An 18,810-nucleotide genomic window follows, 5' to 3' on the forward strand; every position below is an offset into this window, starting at 1 on the left:
GTTGGGCTTTGTGAGGGGGTAGCTAGGCACTAAGGGGACCAGGGACAGGCTGCCAGAGGGGAGTGTTAGGGTTAGGCAATAGGGAAGGGTTTGGGTTAGGCACTAGGGGGAAGGATAGGTTTAGGCTGTGGGAGGGGGGGTTAGGGTAAGGCTGCTATAGGGGAGGGATAGAGTTGGGCTGCGGGAGGGGAGGGTTAGGACAAAAGTTCCCAACCATGTACTTCAAGCCAAACTAACATGGGCGTTTTTAAGGATAGCCATACTTGAGCACAGGTGACCAGTGGCGTAACTAGAAATTTTTCTCCCCCAAGCCAAAAAATTCTTCGGCGCCCCCCTCACCCCCATAATTGGCACTAGGAAAGGGACAAACATGTGCGCGCCGAAGGCGCGCGGCACCAAAAAGGGGCGTGGTTTTGTTTAAATGGGCGCGGCTTCGCATAAAGAGGCGTGGCATTGCAGGCATAGACTACCTTATACCCCAGTTTTGCAACCTGCACGCCCAGACGTTAGCCACCACAGGAAAGAGAAATAATCCTGATTCATGCCCCTTCCATTATTTGTCATTTTTTCCTCCTTATAGTAATGCCCAGTATACATTATGCCACATACTGCAAAGGCCCTCAGACATTATGCCACACACAATAATGCACATGACACAATATGCACACACCGTAATGCCCCCGACACATTATGCCACACACCGTAATGTCTGTGACACATTATGACAGGAATCGCAATGCCCGTTATACATTATGCTACACACTGCAATGCCCCTGATACATTATAGCACATACCACAATGCCCATGATATAGTATACCACACACCGCAATGTCCGTGATACATTATGACACACACCGCAATGTCCTTGATACATTATGACACACACTGCAATGAACCTGAGACATTATACCACATACCACAATGCCCATGATATAGTATACCACACACCGCAATGTCCGTGATACATTATGACACACACTGCAATGCCCGTTATACATTATGCCACACTGCAATGACCCTAAGACATTATACCACATACCACAATGCCCGTGATATAGTATACAGACACCGTAATGCCTGACACATTATGCCACACACCGCAATGCCCATTATACATTATGCCACACACTGCAATGACCCTGAGACAGTATACCACATACCACAATGCCCGTGATCTAGTATACCATACACCGTAATGCCTGTGACACATACCGCAATGCCCGTTATACCCTATGCCACACTGCAATGCCCCTGAGACATTATACCACAATGCCCGTGATATAGTTTGCCACACACCGTAATGCCTGTGACACATTCTGACACACACCGCAATGTCCGTGATACATTATGCCACACACCGTAATGCCCATTACACATTAAGTCCTACATTAAGGCTTCTAATTACTTTTAAATTACCTGCTCGTTGCCAGGGGTTTCATGCTCTTGGTTCCATGCACGGTGCCAGGGGTTTTCATGCTCAGGGTGTCATGCTCGTTGCCAGGTGTTTCATGCACTCGGTGTCATGCTCGTTGCCAGGGGTTTCATGCACTGGGTGTCATGCTCATTGCTAGGGGGTAGTGCTTGTTGCTAGGGCTGTGCTCCCAGTGCCACATATGTTCTCAGTGCCAGATATTCCCCCACGGTGCCAGGTACTCACATGCCCCCAGTGCCAAATATAGCCTCTCCCCCCAGTGCCATATATGCCCCCAGTGCCAGATATTCCCCCACAATGCCAGGTGCTCACGTGCCCCCAGTGCCAAATATAGCCCCCCATGTGCCAGGTACACATACAGTGCCATATATGCCCCCTCAGTGCCCCCCCAGTGCCATATATGCCCCCTCAGTGCCTCCCCAGTGCCATATATGCCCCCTCAGTGCCCCCCAGTGCCATATATGCCCCTTCAGTACCCCCCAGTGCCATATATGCCCCCTCAGTGCCCCCCCAGTGCCATATATGCCCCCTCAGTGCCCCACCAGTGTCATATATGCCCCCTCAGTGCCATATATGCCCCCTCAGTGCCTCCCCAGTGCCATATATGCCCCCTCAGTGCCATCTATGCCCCCTCAGTGCCCCCCAGTGCCATATATGCCCCCTCAGTGCCATATATGCCCCCTCAGTGCCCCCCGCAGTGCCATATATGCCCCCTCAGTGCCATATATGACCCCTCTGTGCCCCCCCAGTGCCATATATGCCCCCTCAGTACCCCCCAGTGCCATATATGCCCCCTCAGTGCCATATATGCCCCCTCAGTACCCCCCAGTGCCATATATGCCCCCTCAGTGCCCCCCCAGTGCCATATATGCCCCCTCAGTGCCCCACCAGTGCCATATATGCCCCCTCAGTGCCATATATGCCCCCTCAGTGCCTCCCCAGTGCCATATATGCCCCCTCAGTGCCATCTATGCCCCCTCAGTGCCCCCCAGTGCCATATATGCCCTCAGTGCCCCCCAGTGCCATATATGCCCCCTCAGTGCCATATATGCCCCCTCAGTGCCCCCCGCAGTGCCATATATGCCCCCTCAGTGCCATATATGACCCCTCTGTGCCCCCCAGTGCCATATATGCCCCCTCAGTACCCCCCAATGCCATATATGCCCCCTCAGTGCCCCCCAGTGCCATATATGCCCCCTCAGTACCCCCCAGTGCCATATATGCCCCCTCAGTGCCCCCCCAGTGCCATATATGCCCCCTCAGTGCACCACCAGTGCCATATATGCCCCCTCAGTGCCATATATGCCCCCTCAGTGCCTCCCCAGTGCCATATATGCCCCCCAGTGCCATCTATGCCCCCTCAGTGCCCCCCAGTGCCATATATGCCCTCAGTGCCCCCCAGTGCCATATATGCCCCCTCAGTGCCATATATGCCCCCTCAGTGCCCCCCGCAGTGCCATATATGCCCCCTCAGTGCCATATATGACCCCTCTGTGCCCCCCCAGTGCCATATATGCCCCCTCAGTGCCCCCAGTGCCATATATGCCCCCTCAGTGCCATATATGCCCCTCAGTGCCATATATGCCCCCTCAGGCCATATATGCCCCCTCAGTGCCCCCCCCTGTTCCATATATGCCCCCTCAGTGCCCCCCCAGTGCCATATATGCATACCTCCCGCAGTGTCCCGCGATGGGGGGGGCAGTTGGGAGGCTCCTACAGTCACTGCTCTGCATAGCAGAGCAGTAGTGAATAGACACTGTGCGCATGCGCACAGCGCAGAAAGTGGGAGAGAGGGCATGCCAGCAGCTCACAGAGCGCTGGGCATGCCCCCTCAGTGATGAAACGGGGGCGTGGCCCGCAAGCGCGGGTCCTCCGCGAAGCCACGCCCCCTTTTCATAGGACACGCCCCCGACACGCCGGAGACTCAGAGGGACACAGGAGAGGCGCACGCTGTGCCCTCCGTGTCCCTACTTCACAGCGGGGGGCTAGTGACAACAGATTGACATGCGGACGTTCGTCCGCATGTCAATCTGCTCTAAATCAGTGGCGGCGCCCCCGCAGCCCCTCGCCCCCAAGCCACCGCGAGGGCTGCGGGGGCAGTAGTTACGCCACTGCAGGTGACCTAGTTAGTACCTCAGTTATTTAGATTTAACAACCAATCCTCAAGCATGAATATTACTAAAACCTGGACTGTTATTGTGCCTTGAGGAGTGAGGTTGGGAAACACTGTGTTAGGCACTAGTGGGAGGGTTAGGTTATGGTAGGTGAGGGTTAGGGTTAGACACTAAGGTGAGAGTTTGGCTGTGGGAAATGAAGGTTTAGGATTAGGCATAAGGGGATGGGCTAATGGTTAGGTTGTGGGAAGGGATGTTAGGGTTAGGCACTAGGAGGAGTGTATATGGTTAGGCTGTAGGATCTGAGGGATAGGGTTAGGCACTAGGGAGAGGGCTCATGGTTAAGTTGTGAGAGGGGATGTTAGGGTTAGGGACTTGGGGATTAGGGCTGTTACTATAGTACCTGCTGGATGACAGTTGGAAGTTATCATATGACCACCAGACCCAGAAAACACAGTTGGAGCCGCTTAAGCCCAATAGTTAAGTGTTCGCTGCACCACGAGGACTCTTTTGTCCACATTCTAATCATGTCAACATTTCATCAGTGTCAAGATGATGAATGTTGACATGGTCAATGTTGGCATGCTAAGCACGTAGACGTTACAGCATTGTTGAAATTTTCATGTCGATATTATGAATGCTGACAAAATATACTGAGCCAAAATAAAAATATGTATATACTTTTAAAAAATAGCTTACAGTACAGTATGTTATGATGTCCCGTGTGCAGTGACGTGTGGTCAGGGTAGGCAGGGAAGGCAGAGCCTCACCTGTCATACTTCAGTACATTCTAGAGTTTTGAGTATAAAAATTATCAGAATAATAGAAAGAATATATTTCTAACTTATAAATATCATCTTTGTATTATACATATCATCTTTGTTATTCTAATCATTTTTATAGTCAAAACTCACCACCAAATCACATATGTTTGAGTAAATCTGGCTCTGAAACTAGCCAGTGCCTCCCCAGCCATTGTCCTCATGATACCTCACTGATACTTAGGGGCCTATTTTTAAATGGACAAAAAGCTCTGTTGCCTGAAAAAAAAAAATATTTTTAATATTATATTTTCTTTTTTTAACATTTTTAAATATTTTTTTATTATTATTTTATTTTATTAGTGAAACTGTAACCCTAAGTCTGTTTAGCCAAGACATACATTCACAGATTTCTGGTCCAGCACAGAGGACCAAGGGGGGTGATTCAACCTGATCGCTGCTGTGCGTTTTCACCCAGCGGGCGATCAGCGATTAACTGCGCATGCGTATGTACCGTAATGTGCACGTGCATCAGCACACAACAACAGGCATCGCTGATAAGCGACAGGCTGGTGCGAAAAATCTAATCGCACAGCCATTCGCATGCTGATTGACAGGAGGAGGCCGTTTGTGAGTGGAAAAGGAGTGTCAGGGAAAACGCAGGCATTCCCAAGCGTTTTCAGGGAGGGTGTGTGACGTCATCTCTGACCCCGATCAGCCCGTTCTGATTGCACTGTAGGAGTAAGTCCTGGGCTGCACACAAACTGCACACACATGGCAAATCATGAGTGAGCTGCGAACGATTTTGCAGCTTTCCTCTGACTGAGGGGTTTTTAGCAGCTCGGCGTACACATGAGATCTCACACTTGCACGGCGAATATACACTCCCCTTGGGCGGTAACTATCTGATCGCATTACAGCAATTTTAGCAACCTAGCGATCAGGTCTGAATTACTCCCTCCCCACAAAACTGCACCAGTTTGCTAATTAAACAAAAGTGCAACTGCATACGATCGCATGCTGGGGGCCGCCCAGCACACTGCAAGGCCGCGAGCATGTTAAACGTCACCCATCGCTGCATTCATAATCTAATTGCAATCGTCAGTTTGCGAAGGCATACGCATCTCGGCCATATATCCCTTCACAGTGGCCTGCCCAAAAACGGCACGGACCCACCCGCATATTTTATGCCATGCCCCCGCAACGCCTCCCCATGAGCACCTTTGTCTGTCAATGAAGCAGAGGCGTTCACATCATAGTATCTCCCGAGCTGTAAGTTCCATCATCATTCCAGGTTCTTATTCCAAGGGTAAATGAGTTAGGCTCAGTGGCGGATCTTGCCACGGGCAAGCAGGACTTTTGCCCGGGGCGCCGCCTTCCGGAGGGCGCCGCACTATGGCAAGATCCGCCACTGTGCAGTGATTGCGCACCGCAAAGCATTGTGGCACAGACGCTAGGGGTCATAATTGACCTCTAGTGCCATGACTGACGTCTCTCCCATAGATCCGAGGAGAAGAGCGGCGCCGGTCTGCAGGGTCTGGAATCAGGAGCGGGGTATAGTAAGTATACTTTTTTTTTCCTTCCCTTTCAGCGGCGCTGCAAATGGGGGCGTGACTGACCACGCCCCCATATTAAGCCATGCCCCTAACTTTTGCCCGGGGCGCCACAAGGGCAAGAACCGGCCCTGGTTAGGCTATATTTATAAATTGCTATTATAACTATTATAACTAATATAATAATTACTACTGTCATAATAAGCGGTGATGCATACAAAGTGAAATTTATCACTGGTAAGCAATAGGCACTGAATCATAGGTGAACACAGTGCATGTCGGTGCTGCCACTTTTTGGTAGCAATGAATCTTACAATTTGTGCAAATGCCGCAGGAGCCATATTTTGTAAAAAGATGCCCACTGGCAGTTTCTCAGATCAGCTGCATTGGCGCAACAGTGCAGCAACCATTGGACATCTGAGTAGGGCCGTACAGAGTGGCGATGGGCCCAGGTACTGTAAGAGGATATCGCATGATCGGGGGCCGTGGTCATGTTTCCTACACAAAAATATTAATCAAATACTAATAGCGCAAAGCAGCCCCACGTGCTGCATGGGGGAGGGGGCATCATTTGCCCCTCAGCCAGGGGCAGATCCTGGTAGGAGCGATCCCACTCGGTGGCGCCATCTTCCCAGTGATATTTGAGAAAATAGCACATGTGCACTAGAGAGCAAATTCTCTGGCACAGAGATGGCTTTCACTGTGTGGCGCCATCTTCCTGAAGTTGTCACTGGGAAGAGTACGCACTCTCCCTCTCGTCACCAGTGCATCTGATCAACCATAAGGATGCTCGGAATGTCCAACACAGGCAAGTGCATCTGCACCCAAGAAAGCAAGTGCTGGCTTCAGCACGCTTCCGAAATGTCTACATTCAAATTCTGTTACCACCCAGAAATGCGGAAGCATCATTGCCAGGACATGCACACTGCTGCTCGGGCACAGAAATGAAAACATTGGTCATTAGCAGAAAGGGTTGCCAGTGAGTGTAGTGCCGTCCATGGCAGCAGGTGCGCCCGAGCATATAATCCAGAACCTGCAAGTTGGAGTGACAGAAGGAAATTAGGTGGTCAGTTTCCACTTTAGATGAGAGAGCACTTAGATGAAAGCTGGGGCCAAGGTAATGATGCCAGGTCACAACACTGAAGGTCACAACACCAGCCAAAGTTAAACAAGTGGAGCTTTCTATCAGATTGTCCCAGTAATAGACAGAAAAGCAATACAGAATGTCTACTACATGATCCACAAAACACAAGATCAAAGGAACGTTGATGAGCCAGACACACAAAACAACATCAAAGGAAGGCTGATGATCCAGAGATTACAAGGGATGAGAAAAGCATAGTTAGGCAGAGATTTGCTATTAACAGGAGAGATGTGTGAGGACCCCAGTGCTTTGGGTTTGGTTCTAAATTCATCCTCCTGTTTGTTTTTGGGTTTTATAAAACCACCCTCACATGTTTTGGTTCAGATTCAGATTGTGGCTCAGTTTAAAATCGATGAAAAAGTCGATAATCATTGATAAAAAATCAATAAAAACAGTACTTTTTGCAATCCATAACCCGAAATTGGGATTTAAAATCCGAATTCTGAACCATGGGAAGATGTGAACCAGGACTCAGGGCCTGATTCAGGTTTCTCAGCTGCCTCCGGCGCTTCTCTCTCCTCCAGCACGGCTGCGGCGCACGGCGCGGACTTCAGAGGCGTCATGTAATGAGTCAGGTAGAGCCCCTTTTATACATTACAGCAGACAGCGTCCCCCTTTTTACACATTACAGCAGACAGTCCCCCTTTTTACACATTGCGGCAGCCAGTCCCCCTTTTTACACATTGCGGCAGCCAGTCCCCCTTTTTACACATTGCGGCAGCCAGTCCCCCTTTTTACACATTGCTGCAGCCAGGCCCCCTTTTTACACATTGCGGCAGCCAGGCCCCCTTTTTACACATTGCGGCAGCCAGGACCCCTTTTTACACATTGCGGCAGCCAGGACCCCTTTTTACACATTGCGCCAGCCAGTCCCCCTTTTTACACATTGCAGCAGCCAGGCCCCCTTTTTACACATTGCGGCAGCCAGGCCCCCTTTTTACACATTGCGGCAGCCAGGACCCCTTTTTACACATTGCGCCAGCCAGGACCCCTTTTTACACATTGTGCCAGCCAGTCCCCCTTTTTACACATTGCGGCAGCCAGGCCCCCTTTTTACACATTGCAGCAGCCAGGCCCCCTTTTTACACATTGCGGCAGCCAGACCCCCTTTTTACACATTGCAGCAGCCAGGCCCCCTTTTTACACATTGCGGCAGCCAGGCCCCCTTTTTACACATTGCGGCAGCCAGGCCCCCTTTTTACACATTGCGGCAGCCAGGACCCCTTTTTACACATTATGGCAGATGGTGTCCCCCAGAGAGAGAGAGAGAGAGAGAGAGAGAGAGAGGGATATACTTACATTCTCCCCGCTGACAGGCTCCTCGTGCTGGCATCTCCCTCTGTGCAGTGTGCAGGCATCGGACAAGGAGGAGGAGGGAGGGGGACTGGAGCCGCAGCAGCGCTATGTCATTGGTAGTAAGCGCCGCTGCAGCATCCCCCTCTCCTTCCGTATTGGTTGCCTGGCGCTGCTGTGGATGCTGGGATGGAGGAACCGCATCCCAGCATCCACAGCAGCGCCTGGCAGCCTATACGGAAGGAGAGGGGGATGCTGCAGCGGCGCTTACTACCAATGACATAGCGCTGCTGCGGCTCCAGTCCCCCTCCCTCCTCCTCCTTCTCAGCTGCCTCCGGCGCTTCTCTTTCCTCCAGCGCGGCTGCGGCGCACGGCGCGGACTTCAGAGGCGGCATGTAATTAGTCAATTTGACTCATTACATGCCGCTGGCCGTGCGCCCTCAGGGCAACTGCGCTGTGTGCCAAGCCCACTTGGCACACACGTAGTTACGGCCCTGGTACATCCCACCCAAAGAGAGAAGAGGAGGGGTGGGTATTGTGTGAAAGATTGCAGTGCTGGTAACAGCTTTGCCTAGGAAACCTTGCACTGGTCCTGTACGTCTTGTTGCATGCTTTTGCATACACTTATCAGCCTTAGCCACAGAAGGATAGCAAGCTCACAGTAGGGGCAGATTAGGCCATCAGGACAGCAGATAAGTTGCCGCTGGACCTGTCCATCCCCCCCTCTTCCAGGCCGGCTTACCATGCCATTGTGGTGAGTCCACCCTACCTACTGGCCCAGGCTGATTCATGCATCTTCCCAGCCGGTTGCTGTACTTCTGGGATTTGTGTTCCACACTGTGGAATACAAATTGAAAGTTGTCATCGGCTCCCAGCTAGCGGGCACTTCTGGGAGCTGAAACCCAGAAGCAGCGAAATAGCATTGGCGCTGCTACTCTCTTGCCTTATTATAAGCATCATGATCACTCAGCAATGGCGCAGCCAGCCACTTATATTGCCTGAAAGCCAGTGTGTGGGCAGAGGCAGAGTATTGTACACTAAACACTCGCCACATGACATACACCCTGCCTCCCGACCCATAGACATAGTGCCCCCACATTTGTTTTGCAGTAATTCATGCAAAATGGTGTGTTGTGGCGCATTTCAGGGTGTCAAAAGCACATCGTAGAACCCTGATCCAGTCATATCTTTTACAGCCAAAGTATCAGGACCAGCATGCAGATAAAGTATTAGGCAGATACGTTGAAAGCTGGACAAGACTAAACAGTTAATTTAGAAATGGAGTGTATCCACAGCAAAATAGGCAGCTAAAATAAGATTTTACTCACCGGTAAATCTATTTCTCGTAGTCCGTAGTGGATGCTGGGAACTCCGTAAGGACCATGGGGAATAGACGGGCTCCGCAGGAGACTGGGCACTCTAAAAGAAAGATTAGGTACTATCTGGTGTGCACTGGCTCCTCCCACTATGACCCTCCTCCAGACCTCAGTTAGGATACTGTGCCCGGAAGAGCTGACACAATAAGGAAGGATTTTGAATCCCGGGTAAGACTCATACCAGCCACACCAATCACACCGTATAACTCGTGATACTACACCCAGTTAACAGTATGAAATATAACTGAGCCTCTCAACAGATGGCTTAACAATAACCCTTTAGTTAGGCAATAACTACATACAAGTATTGCAGACAATCCGCACTTGGGATGGGCGCCCAGCATCCACTACGGACTACGAGAAATAGATTTACCGGTGAGTAAAATCTTATTTTCTCTGACGTCCTAGTGGATGCTGGGAACTCCGTAAGGACCATGGGGATTATACCAAAGCTCCCAAACGGGCGGGAGAGTGCGGATGACTCTGCAGCACCGAATGAGAGAACTCAAGGTCCTCCTCAGCCAGGGTATCAATTTTGTAGAATTTAGCAAACGTGTTTGCCCCTGACCAAGTTGCAGCTCGGCAAAATTGTAAAGCCGAGACCCCTCGGGCAGCCGCCCAAGATGAGCCCACTTTCCTCGTGGAATGGGCTTTTACTGATTTAGGATGCGGCAATCCAGCCGCAGAATGATCCAGCTGAATTGTGCTACAAATTCAGCGAGCAATAGTCTGCTTAGAAGCAGGAGCACCTATTTTGTTGGGTGCCTACAGGATAAAAAGCGAGTCAGTTTTCCTGACTCCAGCCGTCCTGGAAATATAAATTTTTAAGGCCCTGACTACGTCCAGTAACTTGGAATCTTCCAAGTCCCTAGTAGCCGCAGGCACTACAATAGGTTGGTTCAAGTGAAAAGCTGATACCACCTTAGGGAGAAACTGGGGACGAGTCCTCAATTCTGCCCTATCCATATGGAAAATCAGATAAGGGCTTTTACATGACAAAGCCGCCAATTCTGACACACGCCTGGCCGAAGCCAAGGCCAATAACATGACCACTTTCCACGTGAGATATTTCAAATCCAGTTTTAAGTGGCTCAAACCAATGTGATTTTAAGAAACTCAACACCACGTTGAGATCCCAAGGTGCCACAGGAGGCACAAAAGGGGGCTGAATATGTAGCACTCCCTTTACAAATGTCTGAACTCAAGGCAGTGAAGCCAGTTCTTTCTGGAAGAAAATCGACAGAGCCGAAATCTGGACCTTAATGGAACCCAATTTTAGGCCCATAGTCACCCCTGACTGTAGGAAGTGCAGAAAACGACCCAGCTGAAATTCCTCTGTTGGGGCCTTCCTGGCCTCACACCACGCAACATATTTTCGCCAAATACGGTGATAATGGTTTGCGGTTACTTCTTTCCTTGCTTTTATCAGCGTAGGAATGACTTCTTCCGGAATGCCCTTTTCCTTTAGGATCCGGAATTCAACCGCCATGCCGTCAAACGCAGCCACGGTAAGTCTTGGAACAGACAGGGCCCCTGCTGTAGCTGATCCTGTCTGAGCGGTAGAGGCCATGGGTCCTCTGAGATAATTTCTTGAAGTTCTGGGTACCAAGCTCTTCTTGGCCCATCCGGAACCACGAGCATCGTTCTTACTCCTCGTTTTCTTATTATTCTCAGTACCTTTGGTATGAGAGGCAGAGGAGGGAATACATAAACCGACTGGTACACCCACGGTGTCACTAGAGCGTCCACAGCTATTGCCTGAGGGTCCCTTGACCTGGCGCAATATCTAGTTTTTTGTTTAGGCGGGACGCCATCATGTCCACCTGTGGCCTTTCCCAACGGTTTACCAACAGTTGGAAGACTTCTGGATGAAGTCCCCACTCTCCCAGGTGTAGGTCGTGTCTGCTGAGGAAGTCTGTTTCACAGTTGTCCACTCCCGGAATGAACACTGCTGACAGTGCTAAGACGTGATTTTCCGCCCATCGGAGAATCCTTGTGGCTTCTGCCATCGCCATCCTGCTTCTTGTGCCGCCCTGTCAGTTTACATGGGCGACTGCCGTGATGTTGTCTGATTGGATCAGTACCGGCTGGTTTTGAAGCAGAGGCCTTGCCAGACTTAGGGCATTGTAAATGGCCCTCAGTTCCAGAATATTTATGTGTAGGGACGACTCCTGACTTGACCAAAGTCCTTGGAAATTTCTTCCCTGTGTGACTGCCCCCCAGCCTCGAAGGCTGGCATCCGTGGTTACCAGGACCCAGTCCTGTATGCCGAATCTGCGGCCCTCTTGAAGATGAGCACTCTGCAGCCACCACAATAGAGATACCCTGGTCCTTGGAGACAGGGTTATCAGCCGATGCATCTGAAGATGCGATCCCGACCACTTGTCCAAGAGGTCCCACTGAAAGGTTCTTGCATGGAACCTGCCAAATGGAATTTTGCTTCGTAAGGAGCTACCATTTTTCCCAGGACTCGTGTGCAGTGATGCACCGATACCTGTTTTGGTTTCAGGAGGTCTCAGACTAGAGATGACCGCTCCTTGGCTTTCTCCTGCGGGAGAAACACTTTTTTCTGTTCTGTGTCCAGAACCATCCCCAGGAACAGTAGGCGTGTGGTAGGAACCAGCTGTGACTTTGGAATGTATAGAATCCATCCGTGCTGTTGTAGCACTTCCCGAGATAGTGCTACTCCGACCAACAACTGCTCCTTGGACCTCGCCTTTATAAGGAGATCGTCCAAGTACGGGATAATTAAAACTCCCTTTTTTCGAAGGAGTATCATCATTTCTGCCATTACCTTGGTAAAGACCCTCGGTGCCGTGGACAGTCCAAACGGCAGTGTTTGGAATTGGTAATGGCAATCCTGTACCACAAATCTGAGGTACTCCTGGTGAGGATGATAAATGGGGACATGTAGGTAAGCATCCTTGATGTCCAGGGATACCATGTAATCCCCCTCCTCCAGGCTTGCAATAACCGCCCTGAGCGATTCCATCTTGAACTTGAATTTTTTTTTATGTATGTGTTCAAGGATTTCAAATTTAAAATGGGTCTCACCGAACCATCCGGTTTCGGTACCACAAACAGTGTGGAATAGTAACCCCGTCCTTGTTGAAGTAGGGGCACCTTGACTATCACCTGCTGGGAATACAGCTTGTGAATTGCCTCTAGCACAGCCTCCCTGCCTGAGGGAGTTGTCGGCAAGGCAGATTTGAGGAAACGGCGGGGGGGAGACGCTTTGAATTCCAGCTTGTACCCCTGAGATACTACTTGAAGGATCCAGGGATCCACCTGTGAGCGAGCCCACTGATCGCTGAAATTTTTGAGGCGGCCCCCCACCGTACCTGGCTACGCCTGTGGAGCCCCCGCGTCATGCGGTGGGCTCAGAGGAAGCGGGGGAAGAATTTTGATTCCGGGAACTGGCTGACTGGTGCAGCTTTTTCCCTCTTCCCTCGTCTCTGTGCAGAAAGGAAGCGCCTTTGACCCGCTTGCTTTTCTGAAGCCGAAAGGACTGTACCTGATAATACAGTGCTTTCTTAGGCTGTGAGGAAACCTGAGGTAAAAAATTTTCTTCCCAGCTGTTGCTGTGGATACGAGGTCCCAGAGACCATCCCCAAACAATTCCTCACCCTTATAAGGCTCTATGTGCCTTTTAAGTCAGCATCACCTGTCCAGTGTCGGGTCTCTAATACCCTCCTGACAGAATGGACATTGCATTAATTCTGGATGCCAGCCGGCAAAATATCCCTCTGTGCATCCCTCATATATAAGACGACGTCTTATGTTCGCAAAATAGTATCCCTGTTTGACAGGGTTACAGACCACCCTGCAGCAGCACTATCTGCAGGTCTCAGTCTAGTACCTGAGTGTGTAAATACAGACTTCAGGATAGCCTCCTGCTTTTTATCAGCAGGTACCTTCAAAGTGGCCGTATCCTAAGACGGCAGTGCCACCTTTTTTGACAAACATGTGAGCGCCTTATCCACCCTAGGGGATATCTCCCAGCGTAACTTATCCTCTGGCGGGAAAGGGTACGCCATCAGTAACTTTTTAGAAATTACCAGTTTCTTATCGGGGGAACCCACGCTTTTTCACACTTCATTCACTCATTTGATGGGGGAACAAAACACTGGCTGCTTTTTCTCCCCACACATAAAACCCTTTTTTAGAGGTACTTGGGTTAATGTCAGAAATGTGTAACACATTTTTTATTGCCGGGATCATGTAACGGATGTTCCTAGTGGATTGTGTATATGTCTCAACCTCGTCGACACGAGTCAGACTCCGTGTCGACATCTGTGTCTGCCATCTGAGGGAGCGGGCGTTTTTGAGCCCCTGATGGCCTTTGAGACGCCTGGGCAGGCGCGGGCTGAGAAGCCGGCTGTCCCATAGCTGTTACGTCATCCAGCCTTTTATGTAAGGAGTTGACACTGTCGGTTTATACCTTCCACCTATCCATCCACTCTGGTGTCGGCCCCACAGGGGGCGACATCACATTTATCAGCATCTGCTCTGCCATCACATAAGCCTCCTCATCAAACGTGTCGACACAGCCGTACCGACACACCGCACACACACACAGGGAATGCTCTGACTGAGGACAGGACCCCACACAGCCCTTTGGGGAGACAGAGAGAGAGTATGCCAGCACACACCAGAGCGCTATATAATTTTGGGATTAACACTATATTGAGTGAATTTTTCCCAATAGCTGCTTGTATATACAATATTGCGCCTACATTTTGTGCCCCCCCTCTCTTTTTTGAACCCTTTGAGCCTGAAAACTACAGGGGAGAGCCTGGGGAGCTGTCTTCCAGCTGCACTGTGAAGAGAAAATGGCACCAGTGTGCTGAGGGAGAAGCCCCGCCCCTTTTTCAACTGACTTTCTCCCGCTTTTTCTGGAATACTGGCAGGGGTAATTTTACATCTATATAGCCTCTAGGACTATATATGATGTAGATTTGCCAGCCAAGGTGTCATATATTGCCCTCAGGGCACCCCCCCCAGCGCCCTGCACCCTCAGTGACCGGAGTGTGAAGTGTGCATGAGGAGCAATGGCGCACAGCTGCAGTGCTGTGCGCTACCTTGGTGAAGACCGAAGTCTTCTGCCGCCGATTTTCCGGACCTCTTCTTGCTTCTGGCTCTGTAAGGGGGACGGCGGCGCGGCTCCGGGAACGAACACCAAGGCCAGTTCCATGCGGTCGATCCCTCTGGAGCTAATGGTGTCCAGTAGCCTAAGAAGCCCAAGCTAGCTGCAAGCAGGTAGGTTCGCTTCTTCTCCCCTTAGTCCCTCGATGCAGTGAGCCTGTTGCCAGCAGGTCTCACTGTAAAATAAAAAACCTAAAATAAACTTTCTTTCTAGGAGCTCAGGAGAGCCCCTAGTGTGCATCTAGCTCGGCCGGGCACAGAAATCTAACTGAGGTCTGGAGGAGGGTCATAGTGGGAGGAGCCAGTGCACACCAGATAGTACCTAATCTTTCTTTTAGAGTGCCCAGTCTCCTGCAGAGCCCGTCTATTCCCCATGGTCCTTACGGAGTTCCCAGCATCCACTAGGACGTCAGAGAAATGCTTTTATCTAGTATTGTAAACTGAATGTCTGAGACTTTAATTAGTATGATATGTTCTATTATTTTCATTTCATCCACTTACCTTGTACTAATAATGCCTGGACACTAAATGAAAATTGCGCTAATGGGGCCTTAGATCAGGCTTGTTATCTTACTTAATTGCTAATAAATTATCTTTTACATGCAAAAGAAAAATATCAATTGTGGAATGCTATGTGCCATACTTGCTTACTCTCCCGGAATGGCCGGGAGGCTCACGAAAATCGGGATGGCCCTCCCGGCCCCCCGGGAAGAGCAGAAAAGTCTCACGATTTTTAATGTCTCCCCTGCCCGGCCACCCACTTAGTGAGTAAAGTGGGAGGACATCATAGTCACGCCCCCTGCAGTATAATGCCAGTATTATTGGCATTATAGAGTGGCAGGGTGTGGCTTCAATGATGCAACGCGATTACCATGCCCCTGTTCCGCGTCCACCCTGCCCCCTCAGCGCATCTTAGCCCTTCCCTGACCCCTGCTGAGCCGACCTGGCTGCTCTCTCCCAGAGAGAGCAGACAGGATGTCGGCAAGTATGGTATGTGCACATGGGTTCTATTCCAACAGCATACTGAAACTGCAGCCTAATCCTTCCCCCTTAGTGCCTAAACCTAACCTCCCCCGGTGGTGCCTAACCCTAACCCTATTCTATTGCCTCTGGGGTGGGTGGGGAGTTTAATGCCACTGGAGGATCTATTGCCTCTGGGGGATCTGGTGCCACTGAATTTGGTGTGGAATATTGTTTAAATATTGATATATGGACACTGGGGCTACTTGACACCCTCTATGCATATATTTTTTCCACTAAAATATTGAAATACTTTAAAAAAAAGATATTCTTGTCTTAAGTATAAAAAAATAAAAAATTTTATGTTGTAGTGGTTAAACATATCATTTTATATTCACTGCTTCACAGTCTTTACTTAAACATCTGTTTTTAAATGTATTAATTTATGTTGTAAATAGAGATGTGCACTTGAAATTTTTCGGGTTTTGTGTTTTGGTTTTGGGTTCGGTTCCGCGGCCGTGTTTTGGGTTCGACCGCGTTTTGGCAAAACCTCACCAAATTTTTTTTGTCGGATTCGGGTGTGTTTTGGATTCGGGTGTTTTTTTCAAAAAACACTAAAAAACAGCTTAAATCATAGAATTTGGGGGTCATTTTGATCCCAAAGTATTATTAACCTCAAAAACCATAATTTCCACTCATTTTCAGTCTATTCTGAACACCTCACACCTCACAATATTATTTTTAGTCCTAAAATTTGCACCGAGGTCGCTGGATGACTAAGCTAAGCGACCCTAGTGGCCGACACAAACACCTGGCCCATCTAGGAGTGGCACTGCAGTGTCACGCAGGATGGCCCTTCCAAAAAACACTCCCCAAACAGCACATGACGCAAAGAAGAAAAAAAGAGGCGCAATGAGGTAGCTGTGTGAGTAAGATAAGCGACCCTAGTGGCCGACACAAACACCTGGCCCATCTAGGAGTGGCACTGCAGTGTCACGCAGGATGGCCCTTCCAAAAAACACTCCCCAAACAGCACATGACGCAAAGAAGAAAAAAAGAGGCGCAATGAGGTAGCTGTGTGAGTAAGATAAGCGACCCTAGTGGCCGACACAAACACCTGGCCCATCTAGGAGTGGCACTGCAGTGTCACGCAGGATGGCCCTTCCAAAAAACACTCCCCAAACAGCACATGACGCAAAGAAGAAAAAAAGAGGCGCAATGAGGTAGCTGTGTGAGTAAGATAAGCGACCCTAGTGGCCGACACAAACACCTGGCCCATCTAGGAGTGTCACTGCAGTGTCACGCAGGATGGCCCTTCCAAAAAACACTCCCCAAACAGCACATGACGCAAAGAAGAAAAAAAGAGGCGCAATGAGGTAGCTGTGTGAGTAAGATAAGCGACCCTAGTGGCCGACACAAACACCTGGCCCATCTAGGAGTGGCACTGCAGTGTCACGCAGGATGGCCCTTCCAAAAAACACTCCCCAAACAGCACATGACGCAAAGAAGAAAAAAAGAGGCGCAATGAGGTAGCTGTGTGAGTAAGATAAGCGACCCTAGTGGCCGACACAAACACCTGGCCCATCTAGGAGTGGCACTGCAGTGTCACGCAGGATGGCCCTTCCAAAAAACACTCCCCAAACAGCACATGACGCAAAGAAGAAAAAAAGAGGCGCAATGAGGTAGCTGTGTGAGTAAGATAAGCGACCCTAGTGGCCGACACAAACACCTGGCCCATCTAGGAGTGGCACTGCAGTGTCACGCAGGATGGCCCTTCCAAAAAACACTCCCCAAACAGCACATGACGCAAAGAAGAAAAAAAGAGGCGCAATGAGGTAGCTGTGTGAGTAAGATAAGCGACCCTAGTGGCCGACACAAACACCGGGCCCATCTAGGAGTGGCACTGCAGTGTCACGCAGGATGGCCCTTCCAAAAAACACTCCCCAAACAGCACATGACGCAAAGAAGAAAAAAAGAGGCGCAATGAGGTAGCTGTGTGAGTAAGATAAGCGACCCTAGTGGCTGACACAAATACCTGGCCCATCTAGGAGTGGCACTGCAGTGTCACGCAGGATGGCCCTTCCAAAAAACACTCCCCAAACTGCACATGACGCAAAGATAAATGAAAGAAAAAAGAGGTGCAAGATGGAATTGTCCTTAGGCCCTCCCACCCACCCTTATGTTGTATAAACAGGACATGCACACTTTAACCAACCCATCATTTCAGCGACAGGGTCTGCCACACGACTGTGACTGAAATGACGGGTTGGTTTGGACCCCCACCGAAAAAGAAGCAATTAATCTCTCCTTGCACAAACTGGCTCTACAGAGGCAAGATGTCCACCTCATCATCATCCTCCGATATATCACCGTGTACATCCCGCTCCTCACAGATTATCAATTCGTCCCCACTGGAATCCACCATCTCAGCTCCCTGTGTACTTTGTGGAGGCAATTGCTGCTGGTCAATGTCTCCACGGAGGAATTGATTATAATTCATTTTAATGAACATCATCTTCTCCACATTTTCTGGAAGTAACCTCGTACGCCGATTGCTGACAAGGTGAGCGGCGGCACTAAACACTCTTTCGGAGTACACACTTGTGGGAGGGCAACTTAGGTAGAATAAAGCCAGTTTGTGCAAGGGCCTCCAAATTGCCTCTTTTTCCTGCCAGTATAAGTACGGACTGTCTGACGTGCCTGCTTGGATGCGGTCACTCATATAATCCTCCACCATTCTTTCAATGGGGAGAGAATCATATGCAGTGACAGTAGACGACATGTCCGTAATCGTTGTCAGGTCCTTCAGTCCGGACCAGATGTCAGCATCAGCAGTCGCTCCAGACTGCCCTGCATCACCGCCAGCGGGTGGGCTCGGAATTCTGAGCCTTTTCCTCGCACCCCCAGTTGCGGGAGAATGTGAAGGAGGAGATGTTGACAGGTCGCGTTCCGCTTGACTTGACAATTTTGTCACCAGCAGGTCTTAGAACCCCAGCAGACTTGTGTCTGCCGGAAATAGAGATCCAAGGTA

The sequence above is a fragment of the Pseudophryne corroboree genome, chromosome 6, assembly GCF_028390025.1.
Source record: "Pseudophryne corroboree isolate aPseCor3 chromosome 6, aPseCor3.hap2, whole genome shotgun sequence".
Lineage (NCBI taxonomy): Eukaryota > Metazoa > Chordata > Amphibia > Anura > Myobatrachidae > Pseudophryne > Pseudophryne corroboree.